Source organism: Anabrus simplex, chromosome 8, assembly GCF_040414725.1.
Source record: "Anabrus simplex isolate iqAnaSimp1 chromosome 8, ASM4041472v1, whole genome shotgun sequence".
Taxonomy (NCBI): Eukaryota; Metazoa; Arthropoda; class Insecta; order Orthoptera; family Tettigoniidae; genus Anabrus; species Anabrus simplex.
This window is the reverse complement of record NC_090272.1, coordinates 68,073,040-68,095,753: the sequence shown is the minus strand read 5'-3', so window position 1 is coordinate 68,095,753 and position 22,714 is coordinate 68,073,040. Positions and strand designations below refer to the sequence as shown.

At 43.2% G+C, this 22,714-nt stretch overlaps 3 non-coding genes across 3 annotated transcripts; 1 reads left to right on the top strand and 2 right to left on the bottom strand.

The window, feature by feature from the left end:
* Positions 1-965: 965 nt before the first annotated feature.
* Positions 966-1,038, bottom strand: TRNAR-CCU (transfer RNA arginine (anticodon CCU)). The gene has a single exon. It is a non-coding gene; the product is annotated as a tRNA-Arg (tRNA).
* Positions 1,039-1,736: 698 nt separating this feature from the next.
* On the bottom strand, positions 1,737-1,818 carry TRNAS-GCU (transfer RNA serine (anticodon GCU)). The gene has a single exon. It is a non-coding gene; the product is annotated as a tRNA-Ser (tRNA).
* Positions 1,819-19,104: 17,286 nt separating this feature from the next.
* On the top strand, positions 19,105-19,177 carry TRNAR-CCU (transfer RNA arginine (anticodon CCU)). Its single transcript has one exon. It is a non-coding gene; the product is annotated as a tRNA-Arg (tRNA).
* Positions 19,178-22,714: the final 3,537 nt, after the last annotated feature.

Here is a 22,714-nt window from a genome sequence, read left to right as displayed (position 1 = left end):
GAAGTTTGGAAGGGATAGACAAGGGAGAGGGAGGGAAGGGGCCGTGGCCTTAAGTTAGGTACCATCCCGGCATTTGCCTGGAGGAGAAGTGAGAAACCACGGAAAAACCACTTCCAGGATGGCTGAGGAGGGAATCGAACACCCCTCTACTCAGTTGACCTTCCGAGGCTGAGTGGACCTCGTTCCAGCCCTCGTACCACTTTTCAACTGCACGTTAAAAATGTGAAGGTAAGTAAACCCATAACTTTTTTTTTTTTCCTGTTTCATACCTCTAAAAGAGCCGTCCCAATGGAGAATCTAATGGCACATCAAACTCCTTCTCGATAAAAATTGACTTACCTGGTTTGTTTTCCCAGACCTTGCAAGTGTTGTTAAGACGAACCCCCGAACCGGGAGAATTGACCATACGCACTTAAGAGCCTTGATCCTATCGAGATTCAAACCCGTGGTTCTCTGAATGCCAGTACGGTGATCATTCATCCGAAGAGTTTTTTTTTAAATGATATTTGTTCGTGGCGTCGACCACTAGAGATCTTTTGCTACTACTTGCACCATACGATATGAACCTGCGTGTAATTGGAATTGCGGAAGTTTAGTGTTGAATGTGAGGAAAGGAACGTTTAGGACGACACAACATCCAGTCCCCAGGCCAGGGATATTAATCATTTACAATTAAGAACCCCCTGACCCGGCGGGGAATCGAACCCGGGGCCGCCGGGCGTTGCCCCCTACACCGCAGGGCCGGACCTCCGAAGAGCTGGACATCAGTCATACAGTATTCCTAATTCAATGTTTTTATAAACGCCGAATGAGGTACATACCGACATAGTAAGGCATGAAGTAATATATATAATGGACTTTGTCTGCCTTCAAAAATCGAATTGCCTCTTCCGGATTTGAACCAGCTATGTTGGGAAGTGGAAGACTACACTCTACCGCATATCCATAGAGGAAGCAAAATTGAGTACCCCTGGTGGGACTCGAACCCACAATCCCCGGTTTAGGAGACCGATGCCTTATCCATTAGGCCACAGGGGCTGTTGCAGATTGTTGTAGGCGATACTGTACACGTTGTCGTATGCCAGGTCTAGTGCTTGTATCTTGGAAACAGAATGGCAACAATAAGCTAACATGGCGTAGGTAGGTATACTGGCATGAAAATAAAATTCAGCGGGCCAATATTCTGGCATTCGGAATCTACGAAAACCCGTGAGTGGACGTAAAACTATTATTATTATTATTATTATTATTATTATTATTATTATGTGCCAAAGATCGTGGATTCTATTGTGGCTGATATCACGTGTTTAAATGTTACAGCTTCGTATGCTGGCTTCCGGCAGATTAACACAACTCCTGGGGGATTAAATTCCAACTCTGATATCGCATGAAATGAATAGCAAACAAAGTGGTGTTAAAATAAATGATGATATAACAACCATCATACTCATGATCCAATCTGTATCTTTTTTTATTTTTTATTATTAACCATTGTTGGTACCTCGTCTAACCTTCACTGCAGGAGACAGATGAAGATCATTACAGAACCTGGATATTACTGCCAACGAGCAGCGAGAGCAGCCACTGCAAACAACTTACTAACCGTTAGCAAGCTCCCACGCCCCTGCTCGAATATTCAAGTACTGATTCAACTTCAGCTTTCGTAATTTGTTTCAATTAATCTTGACACACGCTTCCGCTGCACTTTTCTGATACATTCAGAACTTAAAAATTTCCGACGAGGATGGGATTCGAACCCACGCGTGCAGAGCACATTGGATTAGCAGTCCAACGCCTTAACCACTCGGCCACCTCGTCACGCTTATGACACCTTTTGCATACTGCAATAAGAGTGGACATAAGCCTTAACTTTCCTGATAATTATGTTTACACTTCCCAATTTGTGATTTTCAAATTGTTTAAAAATATTAATTTTTAAAATCAAGCTCGGGAATATGCGAGGATGATGAAGATAGCGATATACATATATCAGATCGTAATGGGTGATATCAATGTAAGGAAATCGCTATTTATTTGCATACGGTAGGTGTTTAACGAGTAATATGCATCGAATTTCTTGCTTATTTCTTAGTCCGCCTCTGTGGCATCGTGGTTCGTGTGATTAGCTGCCGCCGCTGGAGGTCCGGGTTCGATTCCCGGCTCTGCCATGAAAATTGAAATGTTGTACGAGGGCTGGAACGGGGTCCACTCAGCCTCAGGAGGGGTTACATAGCTCGTACCTATCTACGGAATGTCCCTGTACTATATGTCCCAAATGGAACATAATAATTGCTTTTACCCAAATAAAGTCGAAACTCTGTGGTAAATTAAGAAATAGTACGAAATATTTTACTTGCAGAGAATAATATGGATACATACTTTACTACCCTACAACTATTTTTTTTTTCTTTTTCTACTACGTCGCAGCACTTCCGTAGCCTATGTGTTTGTCTAACACTTTAGCGTGTGATGTATTTGCTCAATGAAGTTGTTTGCATTAATAACGTGTCGTTTTCTTCATGTTGCTCATTCGTTTTGTGCCCTAACTCATTCATTAAATTATATATTTATTGGTCCAGGGATCATGCTATTTTCCTTTCAACAAAAAAGTAATATATTTATTGTTCCAGAGATCATGCTATTTTGCTGTTTGAACTGCCCGCGCTAGTCATATGGACAAAGATAATGAGAATTCACAGTCATATCACTCCCATTCGTCGGTGCTAGCCCTGGACCTCAAGAGAGAAACAAAAGACGGCACGAGCAGCGGAATACAACATAAGGGAGACCTGTCTACAGCCCGTAAATACGTATATATATTTCTCCAGATATTTCTCTAGTAACGTCGGTATTTCTTAATTCACTGCAGATTTTTCACTTCATTTGTGTAAAAGGAATTATTATGTTCCAAATATTAGGCTACAGTGACATTTCTTAGATAGGTATGCGCTACATAACCCTCGGGAGGTCACCTGACTAGAGAGGGTTCGATACTCTCCTCAGTCCTCGAAATGTTTTTCCGTGGTTTATTTGCATAGGTGTATCCAAAGAACGAGTAGTGAGATCCATCGCCGAGTCCGAGGGAAAAACCAACCCTGGAGGGTGAATGTTGTCTGTTTACCTTACATAATGTAGACTTTACCAAATCTCACTCCATCTGAACAAAGCAATATCAACTGAGCAGCAAGTGGGAAGGTAGAATGGCACCTGATAATGCCACTGAGGGGAACTCATACTTGTCTACCATAGGATTATCTTTTATTTAACGACGGTCGGCACCGTAACTTTTCGTGGACCAACAATGTAAGATATGAGATATTTCTGTTCCTAACTGGATTCTTCTTCTTCTTTTTTAACTGTTTACCGTCGGTTTTTCCCTCGGATTCAGCGAGGGATCCCACCTCTACCGCCTCATGGGCAGTCTCCTGGAGCTTCAGACTCTGGGTCGGGATACAACTGGGGAGGATGACCAGGACCTCGCCCACTATGCTGAACAGGAGTATTGGTGGGGGGTGGAAGGGATATGCAAGGAACAGGGAAGGAAGCGGCCGTGTCCTGGAGGAGAAGTGGGAAACCACGGAAAACCACTTCCAGAATGGCTCAGGTGGGAATCGAACTCACCTCCACTTAGTTGACCTCCCGAGGCTGAGTGGACCTCGTTCCACCCCTGGAACAATTTTTCAAATTTTGTGGTAGAGCCAGGAATCGAACCCGAGCCTCCGGGGATGGCAGCTAATCACACTAACCAGTACACCACAGAGGCGGACCCGAAAGTACACTACAACAGAAAATCAAGTAGAGAACATTGGAGAAAACTGGTATGAAGAAGTACGAACAATGTCTTTCTTTCGCAAAATGTCACGACGTATTATGGACAGCTAATGGCTTCAGTATTATCAAAAACTCATTCCAGAAGGTAGAGCGGCTTGTTAAGATTAAAAAACGTCCAAAATCGCCATTGCTGTGAGTCTGGGAGCTTATCTGGAGTATCTTAAAGTAACGGCGGCCGAGCATCGCGTCGTCAGGTTGCTACTTGTCTGTGTTTAAATGTTGAAGTTCCCACTTCTCTGCCATTTGCTCAGCCTTTGCAATCCGGATTTTGTCAACAATTTTAATTGCAGGATTACAATTAGATCCAGGTGCAAACCCTAACCCTTTTAATACATAACATTCTGCAATTGAACCCTCATTGAAAGCTGCTACTGCTTCAACGCACCAATGGTTTTATTCCCACGAACGTTGTTTTTGGCAGACGATTCCAAATAACATTATTCAAGGATTGTTTGGGGTTTTGACCTTTACCATGCACACATTTCTTTCCCTTCATTGTTAAATTTTTCAACACCAGAATTCGAAAAGAAAAGTTCTGCACTGCAATGTTCGCAGTGTAATGAGAGTTCACATGCAAGTCCCACATGCTTTGTAACGGCAAGTGTGACATTGTTGTGACAATTTCTACAAACAACAAACTTGGTTAGTGCTGACTGTAATTCTGTTATGTTTATAATTTCATTTGAACCTGAAGGTTTGGCAGTTTCTTCCTCCTCCAGGGTTTTGTAGCCCTCCGTAAGATGTTGAAAGATTTTCCTTTTAGAAGCACTATAGCACTATTTTCCTTTGAGTCAATATCAGTTAAGTTCTCCACATCGTTTCCGGTATCACAGTTCCCACAGTTTCATACCGGGTCATTTTCATTCTCATCACGCATAACCTCACTTTACATGAGTTAGAGTTTCCTCTAATTCACCTTGTTTTTAATAATATCCTTTGATTTCTAGGCATTATGCTGCAAGTAAAACACGGTTTATTGTAAAATAAACTAAATATGAATAAACTCTTGACCAGTATCCTCAGAAATAAAGAAATACTGAAGCTACTAAAACCTGAACCACACAGACAACAAATACTCAATCCTTCATATATTAGTATATGCAGGTTAGCTAATATACCTCCCAGGCAACCTAACAAAATGAAAACTTCCTTCAGGATAAAAAGTCCCACTAAAAATAAGTTTTAAGAGTTCTTCTGCAACTTCCCAAACCTTGTCTGCGATTCCTAATATGCGTAAGTGAGTAGGCATCATATCCAATAACATGGAAATTAAATACCTTACACTGTATGCTATATTTTATACATAATTTTAAAGCTTAGATTTCGTACTTGATGAATCGCCAAAAAATGCACAATTCTACGGCCGAGCGTCGCGTCGCGAGGTTGCTACTTGTCTGTGTTTGAATGTTGAAGTTCAGATTATCTTGGATAAAATTGTGTTTTGTGCTTGTTTTGTGGCAAATATGACTCCACCCAAAGCATTATTCAATAAAATATAGTTTAGGGGTAATACATGTCCGAAAGTATGAGTAGAAAATTTCGATGAAAGTAGTAGGTAGTAGGGAATTAGAGTGTAATACAAACTTAGGTCTTTTAATTATCCTTGTGCTTGTAATAGCATATGATTTCTGCTTCAGACATATCTTCAGTTTGTGCTAGATGTTCTACAGCAGGGCCTCTCAGGGTGCATGCGCCCGTGCATGGCACGGCGCAAGGTACAGGAGACTACTTTACTAGGTTGACCAGAGTGCAAACCCCCACTCCACTTCCCCTACACTTGTCTCACCCCTTCGGCCTGCCTTCGCCTTCTCTACCTTCCCCGCTGATTCTCCCCTCACTGCGAAATGTTTATGTGCGGTGAGCGGTGACACTGTTGTATGAGACAAGGTTACCGGCGTTAAAACGCTCTTCTTTCAATTTGGTTTGAGCAGACAATTTATCTTCTCTAGCCCTTCTTTTCCTTTATCTTTGCAATTGTCTTCGGACACTCCCGGCATTAAAAGCCATACGCCATTTCATCTTTGCAATGATACCAGTTATGCCTGGAACAAGGGACCGGCTGACAGCAATTCTGAGATCCTTCATTAAATCACAATAAGAAAAAAGGCCTACTCTCACGCAGTCTAGTTTTCGTACAAGTCAAAACAGGAAAAATACCTTTCACATATGCATGTGGAACCAAACATAGAAATAATCTTAGTTGTTTCTCTATGCAGCTTAGGAAAATTCTCGATAAATTCTCGTAGAATCTGAGCAAAGCCTTTGTATTGGAAAATAGATCTTTTTGATTAACTTATCACATAACTATTGTCCCACGGATTAAGAATTTGGCTTTATCGTCAAGACTGACAAAAAAAAAAAAAAAAAAAAACAACGAAAGTTCCCAGTTCGATTGAAATGGACTTTCGGAAGTCTTTGCTTTCTTCGAAACAGGTTGCTCGATTATTATGTTGTTGTCTTCCGCTTATCCATTTCACTGATAAACAAGCCGCCTATCACCAAACGCTTCGTCACTCTCAGCACACTACACCATCCGAGTCAAGCCGAGTTGAGCCGAGTCGGACCGATGCACAGTGCTCGGAGTCTCTACGCCTCGAATTACACGCGTGAGATTTTAGGCGTTTGAAAGGTCCTGTTCTACAGTGAAAGAGACAATTGAAAACGAACGCTACAGACAACAGAAGAAGGAGAATTAGTGCTAGGGACAAAGTTATAGCGAGAAATCACTTCGAACCACTCCCTAATGTTGTCCTGGTCTACAGGAAATTCGTAAAATGATAGCGTCCCTTTGCTCTTTTTCCTGTTTGAATTCAAAAAGGCACACAGAAATATGATATGTTCGACTATTTTCAAACACAGATCAAGGAAACCAAATCACTACACTACACTACACTACATCATTAAAAAAAAAACGAATTAGCGCCTAAAAGAGTATTCTTGTTTAGGGCGAAGTTATGGGGAGAAACCCCTTTGAGCCAGTCATATCTGTCCTTGTCTGCAGGAAACTCGTGAAATGATAGCATCCCTTTGATTTTTTCTGTTGGAAGTACAAAAAATGCACACAATATCACACATGCGAAGATTTGTCAACATTTCTTCTTCTTCTTCTTTATCTGTTTACCCTCCGGGATCGGTTTTTCCCTCGGACTCAGCGAGGAATCCCACCTCTACCGCCTCAAGGGCAGTGTCCTGGAGCTTCAGACTCTGGGTCAGGGATACAACTGGGGAGGATGGCCAGTACCTCGGCCTCACCTGCTATGCTGAACAGGGGCCTTGCGGAGGGATGGGAAGATTGGAAGGGATAGACAAGGAAGTGGGAAGGAAGTGGTCGTGGCCTTAAATTAGGTAGCATCCCGGCATTTGCCCAGAGGAGAAGTGTGAAACCACAGAAAACCACTCCCAGAATGGCTGAGGTGGGAATCGAACCTCCGTCTACTTAGTTGTCCTCCCGAGGCTGAGTGGTGCCCGTTCCAGCCCTCGTACCACTTTTCAAATTTCGTTGCAGAGTAAGGAATCGAAACTCGGGCCTCCGGGGGTGGCAGCTAATCACACTAACCACTACACCACAGATATTTGTCAACACAAATTGAAAAAAATATCGCTATACTACACAATAGAAAACGAATTAACTCGAAACTATCAATTCTCAATAACAAACAAGCATCTTATTATCTTATTATGTAGCCATTAGCAACACTTGGGGCGGCAAAACAATACGTTTGAAACTGTGAACATGATCTTTACGATAAACAGCTTCTTGTCCGTGTCATAGGCGGCCAACGCCCCAGTGGCATTTTGGAGAAACTTACCAATTAGAGTTTTATGCTGAGCAGTGTCGTGCGGTGAACATATTCGTTACCCCAGCAGCAAAAGTGATTTTTAAATCTAAGCATCGTCGCTCCACTACACTCTCTAAAGTCAACGTTACCATTTTATAAAGCTGCATTTTACGCGGGAAGGTCTACTTCAGAAAGGCCTTTCAAGAATAGTTCAAACCACAAACTCGCAGATATTTCCCAACTGATATTCATGGCAATGACGGCACCATCATAACTTATAGCAGATTTTAAACAATGTACTTTCAGTTTCATCCAGTGACACTTCGTGCAGTCATGGTTTTCACCAAAATACACTGAGACTATTTGTTTTTAATTTGAAAAACCTGCCTCTTCAGTGACGCCTAGGCTATTTATGACAGCTGTTGGCGAAGCTGCAGAGGATCAAACCAGCCTTCGGGCTGATTACCCAACATACACACATACATACAACGTAAACTGAATCAGCAAAATTTAACTGGCATTTAACCGTTGCCGAAGTTGTATAGTTTCACTCGCTTACTGAGTGTACGTGCATCAACAAAAAAACGAGAGAAAATATTAATGGGATTTAAATGCAAAATTGCAATTGGCATTCAAAGCATTTTTTTATTTTTTATTTTGCTTTACGTCACACCGACACAGATATGTCTTATGGCGACGATGGGACAGGAAAATCCTAGGAAGTGGAAGGAAGCGGCCGTGGCCTTAATTAAGGTACAGCCCCAGCATTTGCCTGGTGTGAAAATGGGAAACCACGGAAAACCATCTTCAGGGCTGCCGACAGTGGGGCTCGAACCCACTATCTCCCGATTACTGGATACTGGCCGCACTTAAGCGACTGAAGCTATCGAGCTCGGTCAAAGCATTATTACAGTGATAAATTGTTTAAATGCAGTGGGATAACTTCTTGACAAGAAAAAAGAAACTCAATCCCTTCAATTTCAGTCTTTAAAAATGTTTAACCAAAATGAACAAAATGTCCATTTTCATCTCCGGAGTGTCGCCTTAACAATGGTTGCCAACGTCAGAGAAGTTAAGACGAGGAGTAGGTTAGAATATGGCCTAGACAAGACAATTGGTCCGCATAAATTAGGATATGGCCTGGACAGGACCTTTCATCTAGGGCATTTAATCCCCCAGATTAGGTCACGAAGTGGCCAATAGAACTCTAAAATCCCCTGGAGTCCTGCTAAAATGTATAAAAACGGCTAAAAGTAAAGTTACAGTGACACTACCGCATTGCTTCCGACGCACGGTATGACGATTTCAAACTGCGCGGTTTTCTTATCTTCACCGAAGGTGGCACCCTTGTGCGCACACATGATGCGAGCTCTATCGGAGGCAATAGAAAACTTGTCTTAATCACAGCTGGCCTAAGCCGAGCAATAGCAACATACAAAATGGTCGCATTCCTCAAATGCACAGTCTCTGTTTTAATTCTTCTGTATAAGTAGAAAAAAAAAACTAAGAATACTACCAGGGCCACATTGGTGGGTCTTTGGCAAGCATAAAGGAAGGACCCCTCCTCCATCCTACTTCAGGTATCATTTCATATAATTTTAATAATCTTCTTCTCCCGCGATTAGTTTACGGAGAACCACCGTGGAAAGTGTTTTGGAACTCACGGATGTGCATACTGATCACCTTGGGCATGATACAGAGGTCCGGTGCGCCCATAGAAGCTCCTACGACTCTGTGTGGTGCAAAAATAGATTTAACTTTATAACTTTATTATTATTATTACTATTATTATTATTATATATATAATTCGCTGGGGCCATCAAGGACCACGTTAAGTCTTGTTGCATTCGACACTGAACTTGGCCTTCTTTAGAGCCTGCTTACACACTTGGTTCTACGGGCTGACAAAGAGCAGCCACTCGGGTCTGCTCGGGAGAGCAGTCAGCCCAGTCACTCGGGTCAGCTCGGGTCCTTCCGTGTATGCCCGGACCACCGCCGTCTCGATCCTCCTATAAGAGGATTAGGATGATCGAGACGGCGGTGGCCCGGACACATGCTTCGCATCTCCCTCATCAGAAGCGTAAGAGTTAATTCTTTGGTGATTTGTGATGTCTCAGTTTTAAAACGTGGTAATTGTTGGATTCCTTTTTGAATAGTTGGCATGCGTCTCTCGTATGTTTTCAGTACTGTTGTTGAATAATATGCGTTTAAGCTCTACTGCAAAGAGATAGTACTTAAAGTGGCTCATTAATTAACAAGCATTTTGCCTGTTCTTTTGTGTTCGTCCGGACTCACATGTACGGACACTCACTGTCCCCAGTCAGTCATCTTCCTCATGAGAAGCGTGATAGATATTTCTTTTGGTGATATGTGCTGGACGTCTCAGTTTTAAAGCGTGACAATTGTCGGATTCTTTTTGCAATATTTGTTATGCATCTCTAATTCTGTGATGTTTTCAGTACTGTTATTGATTGTATTATATTGCAAAGAGATAGCAGTTAAAGTGGCCTAACCTTTCATATCTATATTTCAGCTAGTAACTTCCACAAGGGATAAGTTTACCTGCAGTGTATGCAACACGTCATTTAATTATAGGAAAAATTTAAATAATCATGTAAAAGTTAAACATTCAAATACTTATTCACAATTTGTATGTGATTTGTGCACTTTCAGCACTAACACGAAGTTCAATTTAATGCGTCATAAAAGTGCGAAACACAGGCCCACTACAAGACCTTCCAGTGAAGTGTATTCGGAGGTGAAGTGCCCGCTTTGTTTAGAGAAACGAGCAACAAAATCTGATAAGGTTAAACATTTTGAAAATGAGCATGGAATTCCAATCAAAAATTAAACTTCAGAATTTTCGAGTGGTGAGGAATTCTATAACTGGAAGCGCACAATAGAAAAGAACCAGGTTTGTGAATTCGTTACATGGCGTTCGAAATATGTACGAAAAGTGGACGATGCCACTAAAATGACCTTCAGATGCCACAGGGATGGGGAATTTAAGCCAAGAGGAGAACACATGCGACACCAAAAGGTACTTGGTTCGAAGAAAATAAGTGGACACTGCCCAGCCAAGATTGACGTTACTTTCCATTCATCTGGAGAAGTCACTGTAAACTTCTGTTCTTCACATGTTGGTCACCGTGAAGAATTAGGTCGTCTGAGACTAACGCAATCTGAAAGAGATGACATTGCTAGAAAAATCGCCATGAAAATTCCTTTCGATTGCATCTTGGATGACGTAAGATTTTCTCTCGGCGAATCAGACATAGAGCGTCTACATCTTCCTACAAGGAAGGATCTTCTGAATATAGAACACACGTACAATTTAAAATCTGAAGCTGTACGGCACAATAATGACTATACCAGTGTCGAATCATGGGTTCGTGTAATGCAAGATCGTGGCGATTTAGTGAGTTTTTATAAAGCTCAAGGTATATCTTCGGTGACATGTCCGCAACTGAATGAAGAAGATTTCGTCCTCGTTATCATGAATGAGGCGCAAAACGAAACACTCGAACGATACGGAACTAATTACATTTGTCTCGATAGTACACATGGTCTAAATAAGTATGGTTTTGAGCTGACGACCCTCCTAACTGTTGACGATAAATACCAAGGTTTTCCATGTGCGTTCATGTTTACAAATAGGTCTGATACAACAGTTATGGAAGTATTCTTGTCCCAAATTAGGGACGCTCTGTCAGTAGCACTGCAACCCAAGGTATTCATGTCGGACATGGCAGACACATTTTACAATGCCTGGTTAAGAATAATGATGCCAGCTAAATTCCGGCTGTTTTGCATATGGCATGTCGATCGGGCAGGGAGGAAAAACCTCTGTAAAATCAAAGGTCGCGAAAAACAAGCGGAAGTATATAAACAGTTAAGAGTCTTGTTGAAAGAAAGGGACGAAACTGCTTTTTCAAGAATGTTGGATCAAGAAGTCCATGACCTAAAAAGTGACCCTGACACACGGGAATTCGGAGTGTATTTTGAAGCCAATAGCAAACACTGTACTGCTAGTTGGGCCTATTGCTATCGCCTGCATGCTGGTTTAAACACGAACATGCTTCTTGATCGGATGCATGGGGTCATAAAGCATATATATATGGGAGGCAAAAAACCCAGCAGATTAGACATAGCCATTCATACTCTGATGCGGTTCGTCCGAGACAAATTGTACGATCGCCTGATTTTCCTAAGTAAAGGAAAACTGACAAACAAGCTGTCATTCATTAGACAGAGACACGCGAAATCATTGTCTCTGACATCAGACGGAATCACTAATGAAGGAGACGTGTGGAGAGTTCCTTCAGAGAAGAGGAATGAATTCTATGATGTTAGAAAAACGGATGAAAAAGACTGCAATTGCGAGTTACGGTGCACAGAATGCAAAATCTGCATTCATGCTTACACTTGCACCTGCCACGATTCCTCTATCAAATTCAATATGTGCAAACATATTCATTTAATAGGGATGAGTTCAAATAGATATACAGATAATTACAGAAAATGGCACAGAAAATTTTCTTCTAATTCAAGAAGACCCAACATGCGAAGAAAAAGAAACTATCCTAAATCAATTAAGGAATCCACTGAAAAGAAAAACAAACGAGAACATTGAACAATACAGGTCAGTGCTTAGGGGAAAGTTTGAAAAAATTCTTGCAGCAATAGAATCGACAGAAGACGCTGAAATAGTTGAAGAACATCTTAAATCCATTATTCCAACTATTCAGGCTCGAAAAACTACAATTTTTGAGACACCTAATCCACCTAAAAACTTAAAAACAAAGTTCGAGCTTCAAAAAAGATTGTTTTGCACTAAGAAGCCACATGTTAAGACATCCATGTCCTTGTCGAGGCCAACCGATGATGAGCAAGAATTAATTGCTGCGAATTTGCTGTTGCGCTAAGGACTTGTAAATTTGTGTAAACTATGTGTACATACAGTTGATTGGCTTAAGTTAACATTCACCATTATAGTAATCGTAAAGCGTGTGTAACTCTAGCACCAGTGAATATGTGTAAATTCTGTATAGTATCATTTACCGATAGACCTATTTAAAAATATGACATTTTGTGAAAAACACGAGTGTTGAAAACCATGTGTATAAACAGTTATACTGTTCCATCATGTAACTGTGAAAGAGCCTGAAATCTCTGCTGGAGATGAAAATATTAGGTTTGGTAAGTTTTACACTGTATAAAGTGCATGCTTTAATATAACATATTTATCTACGTACCGTACCGATAAGTTGTCCGGCTCCATGGCTAAATGGTTAGCGTGCTGGCCTTTAGTCACAGGAGTCTCGGGTTCGATTCCCGGCAGGGTCGGAAATTTTAACCATAATTGGTTAATTTCGCTGGCACGGGGACTGAGTGCATGTGTCGTCTTTATCATCATTTCATCATCATCACAACACGGGCGTCAAATCGAAAGACCTGCATCTGGCGAGCCGAACTTGTCCTCGGACACTCCCGGCACTAAAAGCTACACGCCATTTAATTTTAACCGATGCCTACTTTATATGTAAAAAGACTGAAGTCTCTACCGGCAGAAATATTTTATTGTTTCATATAAAGTGCCTGCTTTATTATAATATACTGTATTTTATTATGCTCTTGTATTATTATGTAAGCATGTTGGGTATGAAAACAAGAATACTTCCTTTATTGTCGCGGTCGAGAGAATGTTTCGGGAGGGAGCCGCTAGCAGCTGAAAAAGCGAACCGAATGAGAACAAACATAGCCGGGCGAGCTGACCCGAGTGACTGGGCTGACTGCTCTCCCGAGCAGACCCGAATGGCTGCTCTTTGTCAGCCCCTAGAACCAAGTTGCTTACACTCCTCTGTCCAAGGGGCACCGTGTCTTCTCTTCGGTTGCTCGTCTCGGTTTAGCCCGTTCGTCAATATTTTCTTGCGGAAGAGATCTCTGTTAAGGGCGTCTTCAGCTGAGATATGTAGCATTTGCAGGTCTTCTTTGGTATTTCTAAACCAGGAAATTGTGGTTTTGGGGTTTGAATAAAAAAAGTGAAAGATTTCTTTAGTTAACTTTCTTCCGTCCACTCTTTTCAGATGACCGTAAAATCGTGCCCGTCTTTTTCTGATTGTGTCGGTAATTTTCTCTATCTTGCTGTAGACTTCCTCCTTGGATCTCTTTAGATGGATTCCATTTTTGTACTTCAATCCCAAGATTCCTCTCACAATTTTGCGTTCTCTTTTCTCCAGTTCTTCAAGGAGTCCTTTGTTGGCATTTAGAGACAGGGTTTCGGTTGCATATAGAACTACTGGCTTCAGAACTGTTTCATAGTGACGTATCTTGGTGTTTTGGGAAAGGCATTTTTGTTGTAGATTGTGCGGGATGTTTGGTAGGCTATTTCCAGTTTGCGTACTCGCTCCTGAAGTGCTTCTTTGTCCAGTCCATTTTTCATAATGATCTCACCCAGGTATTTGAATTTGTCTACTCGGGTGATGGCCCCGTATTTTGTATGGAGTTTTGGTGGAGCCTCTTTGATGTTAGTCATTACTTCTGTTTTCTCAAACGATATCTGCAAACCAGTTTGTTCGGCAATTTCCTTTAAAATTTCAACTTGAGCTCTAGCGGTTTCTATGTCGTTTGAGATAACAGCAATATCATCGGCAAATGCTAAGCAGTCTGTTGCGATCCCCTTGGATTTGGTTCCTATTCTCAATGGACTGTAGTTGGTTTCCTGTAATCTCACCCGCCAGGTTCTGATGATCTTTTCAAGAACACAGTTGAAGAGTATCGGGGATAGCCCATCACCTTGTCGGACTCCTGTTTTGATGTCAAAGGAATGCGAGAGACATCCGTGGAACTTCACCTTGGATTTTGTACCGGTCAGGCTGGCTCTAATTAATGCCAGCAGTTTCAAATCAACTCCAAATTCATTTAAGATGTTTAGCAGGACTTCCCGGTCAATGGAGTCATACGCTTTCTTAAAGTCCACAAAGACAGACACATACTGCTTGTACCTTAGTGTACAATATCTGATGATCGTTTTGAGATTTTGGATCTGTTCAGCTGTTGAGCGACCTTTTCTGAACCCTCCTTGGTATTCACCTATTTGATGTTCGACTTGTGCTTCCAAACGCTCCAGGATGGCAATTGATAGAATTTTGTAAGTCACGGGTAGCAAAGATATTCCTCTGTAGTTGTTGATGTTCTTCATGCTGCCTTTTTGTGTAGTGGATGGATCAAAGCTATTTTCCAATCTTCGGGTGGAGTCTCCTTGTTCCAAATTTCTTCTATTTGCTTTTGCAAGATATCAAGTGTTTCCTCTGGGGCATATTTCCATAGTTCTGCTACTACTGAGTCTTCACCGGGCGCTTTGTTATTTTTGAGACGGGCAATGTGGCGCTTGTTTTCATCTCTGTCGGGCGGTCTGGAATCTGGGTACCTGAGTAAGGGTTTCTTGGTCTCAATGGCGCTTTGCGGTTTAGAGCAATTAAGTAAATTCTTGAAGTAATCTGCCAGAATGCTGCAATTTTCTTCATTTGACGTCGCCAGTGTGCCGTCCTTTCGCTCAAAGCATAGAGATGGTGGTTTATAGCCAGTGAGTTTGCGTTTGAAGGCTCTGTAGTACTCTCTGCTTTCATTCTTCCTAAAGTTTTGTTCTATCTTTTCAACGAGAGATTTTTCGTATTTACGTTTCTCAGTTCTGAACACCCTAGCTGCTTGGGCACGTTGGGTTTTGTAGGTTTCCCAATCATTTTCTGATTTCGTAGAGTAGTACTGTTTCCACGCATTGAGTCTTTCTTGGAGGACTGATTCGCAGGTACCATTCCACCAGGCATGCTTTTTGCTTCTCTTGATTTCTGCAACGTCTTTGGCGGCCTCAACAAGGAGACTTTTGGCGTTGTTAAAGTCACAGTCATTTGGTCTAGCCTTCTCCTGGAACTCCTCGACCCTTTGCCGAAGTTTAGCATTGTCGAAGCGTGTGATCTGTTTGGTTGTCTTCCTTGTGTTTGCGGGAATTGGTTTGAATTTGATAAGAGACGTATCATGATCTGAGGCCATATTGATGCCTTTCTTTACCTTCACATTCATAATCTCAGGGCTGTTTATCCTGGAGATTGCAACATGATCAATTTGGAACTCTCCGAGAGCTTGGACAGGAGAACGCCAAGTCATTTGCTTTCTGGGTAGATGGCGAAAGTGCGTCGACATGACCCGCAGGTTGTGATTTACGCAAATGGACACCAGTCTTTTGCCGTTGGGATTGGTTCTTTTGTGAGCAGGGTAATTTCCTATAACTTTCTTGTACTTCTGTTCACGACCTAGTTGGGCATTGAAGTCACCCAAAAGAAGCTTGACATGGTGTTTGGGGATTTTGTTTAATTTTTCATCCAGTAGGTCCCAGAAATTATCAACTTCGTCTGGATCAGACTTGTTCTTATCGTTTGTAGGAGCATGTGCGTTAAATAGGGCGTAGGTTTTGTTCGCGCATTTAATTGTGAGTATAGACAATCTGTCATTCACAGGTTCGAAATTTGCAACCGATTTAAGGATCTTGGTTCTAACAGCAAACGCGGTTCCAAGCATCACAGCTCCATTGAGGATTCCTCTTTGCGCTTTGCTCTTGAAAAATCGGTAGCCTTCGGATTCAAAAATCTCTTCATCTGCGTACCTTGTTTCCTGTAGGACCATTATGGATATCTGATTTTCGTGAAGAGCTTTGGTGAGGGTTTTCAGCTTGCCAGTTTGTGTAAGTGAATTTATGTTGAAAGTTGCTAGAAAGGTTTTAGATTTTGGCCTGAGTTTTTGACTCTTCGGGGTACACCGAGACGCTCCGACTCGTCTCTTGCATGATGTCGTGTCTCCCCCAGAATCCGAACAAGACTTGTGCGCCGTGGCATTCACGACGAGGGATTTATCCGAAGATTTACCCCCTGGGGTATGTTTCTTGAAATGTTGTGCCATCATGCTTTTTGACTTGACTTTGCTTTGGACGGGTACCCATCCTTTTACAACTAGGGTTGTTAGCCCTAGAGGTTGCCTCAAGATGTTTTCTGGCTTCTGGTCATTTACCAGTCTTCGCCGTAACCCTGGCAAGGGACCAGTTTTTTTTTCACGGTGGTATTTTATTTCCCTACTACCCTCTGACTCTGCTGGCGGCAGAGCCAGCGAGCTTCCCCAATTCCAATGGGACGCGCCCGATGGAGGTAACCGGTAAATCCCCACACGGGTATTATTATTATTATTATTATTATTATTATTATCCGCCCCTGTGGCTCTGTGGTGAAATGGTTAGTGTGATTAGCTACCACCCCCACAGGTCCGGGTTCGATTCCAGGCTCTGCCAGGAAATTTGAAAAGTGGTACGAGGACTAGAACGGGGTCCACTCTGCCTCGTAAGGTGAGATGAGTACAGGAGTTTCGATTCCCACCTCAGCCATACTCGAAGTGGTTTTCCGTGGTTTCCCAGTTCTCCTCCAGGCAAATGCCGGGGACCACGGCCACTTCCTACCTTCTTCCTTCACTATTCCTTCCAATTTTTCCATCCCCCACAGGGCCCCTGTTCAGCACAGCAGGTGAGGCCCCCTGGGCGAGGCAGTGGTCCCCCTTCCCAATTCTATCCCTGACGAATTATCCCACGCTCCAGGACACTGCCCTTGAGGCGGTAGAGGCGGGGTTCCTTGCTGATTCCAAGGGAAAAATCAACCATGCAGGGTAAACGGACTAAATAAATCATAATTCAATTATCTCAAACAAAACCTTAAAAATCATATAACAATTCTAGCATTTATTTGCATCTTCTTTTCTTTTCTTTCTTTCTTAATCTGTTTACCCTCCAGCGTTAGTTTTTCCTCGGCCTCGGCGGGAGATCCCAACTCTACCACCTCAAGTGCAGTGTCCTGGAACGTGAGACTTTGGGTCGGTTGGGGACAAAACCGGGGAGCAGGACCAGTACCTCGCCCAGGAGACCTCTCCTCCTCTGTCGAACAGGGGCCTTGTGGTGGGCGATGGGAAGATTGGAAGGGATGAACAAGGAAGACGGAAAGAAGCGGCCTTAACCTTAAGTTGGGTACAATTCCGGCATTTGCCTGGGGGAAACCACGGAAAACCACTTCGAGGATGACTGAGGTGGGAATCGAGCGCCCCCCCCCCCCCTCTACTCAGTTGACTTCCAGTGAGATTAATTTATGGCATGTTTTACGGGCAGATGCTCGGAGGAATGCGACAGGCTTCGGCAGCAGGCACAATTCCTATCCTCGCCGCTACATGGGGGCTTCGTTCATTCCATTCCTGATTCGGTCAATGACTGGAAACAGGCTGTAGATTTTCATTTCTTTTATGGCAGATGCCCTTCCTGAACCCAAACTCAGTTGAACATGAATGATGATAAATGAAATTGCGTAAGGAGCTAGAAGGAATCGGCTTTGACATATGAATGGCAACGGCTCCGGCATTTGTCTGGAAGTGAAAAATGGGAAAACGGTAGGTTGTATTACTTCTTTCTTTCTTTCTTAATCAATTTACCCACCAGGGTTGGTTTTTCCCTCGGACTCAGCGAGGGATCCCACCTCTACCTCCTGGAGCTTCAAACTCTGGGTCGGGGGATAAAACTGAGGAGGACGACCAGTACCTCGCCCAGGCGGCCTCACCTGCAATGCTGAACAGGGGCCTTGGTGAGGGATGGGAAGATTGGAAAGGATAGGCAAGTAGGAAGGAAGCGGCCGTGGTCTTAAGTTAGGTACCATCCCGGCATTTGCCTGGAGGAGAAGTGGGAAACCACGGAAAATAACTTCTAGGATGGCTGAAGTGGGAATCGAACCAACCTCTAAACAGTTGAGCTCCCGAGGCTCAGTGGACCCCGTTCCCTCGTACCACTTTTTAAATTTCGTGGCAGAGCCGGGAATCGAACCCGGGCCTCCGGGGGTGGTAGCTAATCACACTAACCACTACACCTTATTATCTTATACATGTGTTACACGCTGTTCTTCGGAGCTGTGCAGATAGCCTAAATTATTGTACATGTATTGATGTTGTTCATCTGTTGTTCATCAGCCCTGAGGCTCGTTGGATCCTCAAATAACACCAACGCTCATGGATTTTCGTAAATGCCGAGGTGCCGAAATTTTGGCCCACAGGAGTTTCCTTACGTGTTAATAAACCTACCGATGTGATGTTGGCGTACAGCACCGCACTAACTGTAAGCCAGGATCGAACGTGTCGAGTAGGGGTTAGAAAATCCGAGCTCAACTGTTCGCAACGGCCGATGACCTAGATGTTAGGAGCCTTTAAGAAAGCAACAACTTCAAACAACTGTTAGGAACAGTACACAAAACCAATAATCTATTGTAAATGTCTGATATCAACACAGGCACAGCCGTGGGAACTGCTGGCGGTTTACGTATTGTAGTTGGCTTGTTGTTGACAGTCTGTTCCCAGGACACACACACTGAACAAGCTGAGATCAGTAGCGTATCACAAGATTTATCTCGTGCTGCTATTGCCAACAGCCCCTGTGGCCTAATGGATAAGGCATCGGTCTCCTAAACCGGGGATTGTGGGTTCGAGTCCCACCAGGGGTACGCAATTTTGCTTTCACTATGGATGTGTGGTAGAGTGTATTCTTCTACTTCCCAACATAGCTGTTTCAAATCCAGTAGAAGCAATTCGATTTTTGAAGGTATACAGAGTCCATTCTACACTCACATTACTTTCTATTACAGTAGGATTACTGTAGGTGTCGGTATGTGACTCATTCGGTGTTTTTCCAAGATTTTGGATAGGAATGCTGTATTACTCACTGACGTCCAGCTCTTTGGACGAATGATCAGCGTACTGGCAAGACGAAGAGCGAGGTAGTTTGCCATTGCTTTCCTCATTGGTCCAGCAAGTACTATTGCAGCTCAACTAGCCTCCTGAGCAGTCACTCTCCGGACGCGCTATTCGTGGTCGGACTGTCATTACTCATCAACGCCCGTACCTTAGCAACTACCATACTGTACTCTCACCGAGACTGAGACTGCAGTGGAAGTTAGATTTTTACTCCGCACGGCCATTCACTCAGCACAGTGAACTACTTAACACTCTATCTACCAAGTAAAATGGGAAACCACAGAATACCCTCTTCATGGCTGCAGGCAGTGGGGTTTAACCCACTATCTCCCGATTTAATACCTCATTGCATGTCCCTGCACTGTCCAAGTAATCGTCTTCTTTAATAAGGTACCATAAATAAGACTTTTTCAAACCATGGGGTCACCAGCCTGTAATGAATATGTAACTTAAGTTACTAAGGCCCATGCATCCCTTTATTCCCTAAAAGGTCATTTAATTTATACATACATACATTATCATTATAGACTGTTATGCCTTTAAGCGTTCAGTCTGCAAGCCTCTGTGAATTTACTAAACGTCGCCACAATCCTCGATTTTCAACTAGTGTTGTGGCCTCATTTAGTTCTATACCTCTTACCTTTAAATCGTTAGAAACTGAGTCTAACCTTCGTCATCTTGGCCTCCCTCTACTTCTCTTACCCTCCATAACAGAGTCCATTATTCTCCTAGGTAACCTATCCCCCTCCATTCGTCTCACATGACCCCACCACCGAAGCCGGTTTATGCGTGCAGCTTCATCCATCGAGTTCATTCCTAAATTAGCCTTTATCTACTCATTCCGAGTACCATCCTGCCATTGTTCCCACCTGTTTGTACCAGCAATCATTCTTGCTACTTTCATGTCTGTTACTTCTAACTTATGAACAAGATATCCTGAGTCCACCCAGCTTTCGCTCCCGTAAAGCAAAGTTGGTCTGAAAACAGACCGATGTAATGATAGTTTCGTCTGGGAGCTGACTTCCTTCTTACAGAATACTGTTGATCGCAACTGCGAGCTCACTGCATTAGCTTTACGACAACTTGATTCAATCTCACTTACTATATTACCATCCTGGGAGAATACACAACCTAAATACTTGAAATTATCGACCTGTTCTAGCTTTGTATCACCAATCTGACATTCAATTCCATTGAATTTCTTACCTACTGACATCAATTTAGTCTTCGAGAGGCTAATTTTCATACCATACTCATTGCACCTATTTTCAAGTTCCAAGATATTACACTGCAGGCTTTCGGCACAATCTGCCATTAAGACCAAGTCGTCAGCATAGGCCAGACTGCTTACTACATTACCACCTAACTGAATCCCTCCCTGCCATTTTATACCTTTCAGCGGATGATCCATGTAAACTACGAACAGCAAAGGTGAAAGATTACAGCCTTGTCTAACCCCTGTTAGTACCCTGAACCAAGAACTCATTCTACCATCAATTCTCACTGAAGCCCAATTGTCAACATAAATACCTTTGATTGATTTTAATAATCTACCTTTAATTCCATAGTCCCCCAGTATAGCGAACATCTTCTCCCTCGGTACCCTGTCGTATGCTTTCTCTAGATCTACGAAACATAAACACAACTGCCTATTCCTCTCGTAGCATTTTTCAGTTACCTGGCGCATACTGAAAATCTGATCCTGACAGCCTCTCTGTGGTCTGAAACCACACTGGGTTTCATCCAACTTCCTCTCAACGACTGATCGCACCCTCCCTTCCAAGATGCCAGTGAATACTTTGCCTGGTATACTAATCAATGAGATACCTCGATAGTTGTTGCAATCCTTCCTGTTCCCTTGCTTATAGATAGGTGCAATTACTGCTTCTGTCCAATCTGAAGGTACCTTACCAACACTCCATGCTAATTTTACTACTCTATGAAGCCATTTCATCCTTGCCTTTCCACTATACGTCACCATTTCAGGTCTAATTTCATCTATTCCTGCTGCTTTATGAAAATTAATATAAACATAAATACATGCCAGTAGACCAGGGCCTCTCAAACGACCAAAATCTCACGCGTGCAAATCGAGGCGCAAGAGCTCCGTGCACTGTGCATCGCTCCTGCTCGGCACGGCTCGGACCAACGCTTCGTCTCTGGGCTACTCGGCTAAGCTCGTCTCAACTCGGCTCAATTCGGCTCGGATTTGGAGCGCTACGCAGCAAGTGTGAAAGAGGGAGACAGGGGAGCGAGCGAGACAGGCGCGGGGAAAGAGAGAGACCGCGCTATTTCTCCAAATCGAGGAGGGGGGGGGGGGGTCTGCACTCTGGTCAACCAAGCGAAGTCGTATTTTGCACCGTGCACAGCGCATGCACCAAGCGCATGCACCAAGCGCATGCACCCTGAGAGGCCCTGCAGTAGACTATACCAGAATCCCCAGGCAGGCTGGGAGGTCACTGGTCTGACTCACTCATCACTTTCAGAGTCCGGCTCCATGGCTAAATCGTCAGCGTACTGGCCTTCGGTTCAGAGGGACCCGGGTTCGATTCCCGGCCGGGTCGGGGATTTTATCCTTAATTGGTTAATTCCAATGGCCCGGGGGCTGGGCGTTTGTGCTGTCCCCAACATCCCTGCAACTCACACAGCACACATGACACTATCCTCCACCACAATAACACGCAGTTACCTACATATGGCAGATGCCGCCCACCCTCATCGGAGGGTCTGCCTTACAAGGGCTGCACTCGGCTAGAAATAGCCACACGAAATTATTATTATTATCACTTTCAGAAAGTACGGAAGGGGGTTACGACAGGGCTGACGGTCGTTTGCCCGTTTGCACGCAATTGACTGTACGTATAAGCACTATTAAGATTTTATTTTTTAATTTTTTGTTTAAATTTGCTTTACGTCGCACCGCCACAGATAGATATTATGGTGGGGATGGAAAGGGAAAGGACTAGGAGTGGAAAGGAAGTGACCGTGGCCTTAATTAAGGTACAGATCCGACTTTTGCTAGTACGAAAATGTGAAACCACGAAAGATCGTCTTCAGGGCTGCCAACAGTGGGGTTCGAACGCACTATCTCCCGAATGCATGCTGATAGCTACGTGACTCAAACCGCGCAACCATTTGCTCTCTCTCCTCTACGCTACTCGGGTATCGTTTCACGTCATTTTTATTATTTTTTCACCCGGTGAACTCGACAGGAAACTGCCAAATTATAACTGAACATTTTTGAGGACATATTTCCATGTAAATTACGAATTCTTTTGTTCCTACCT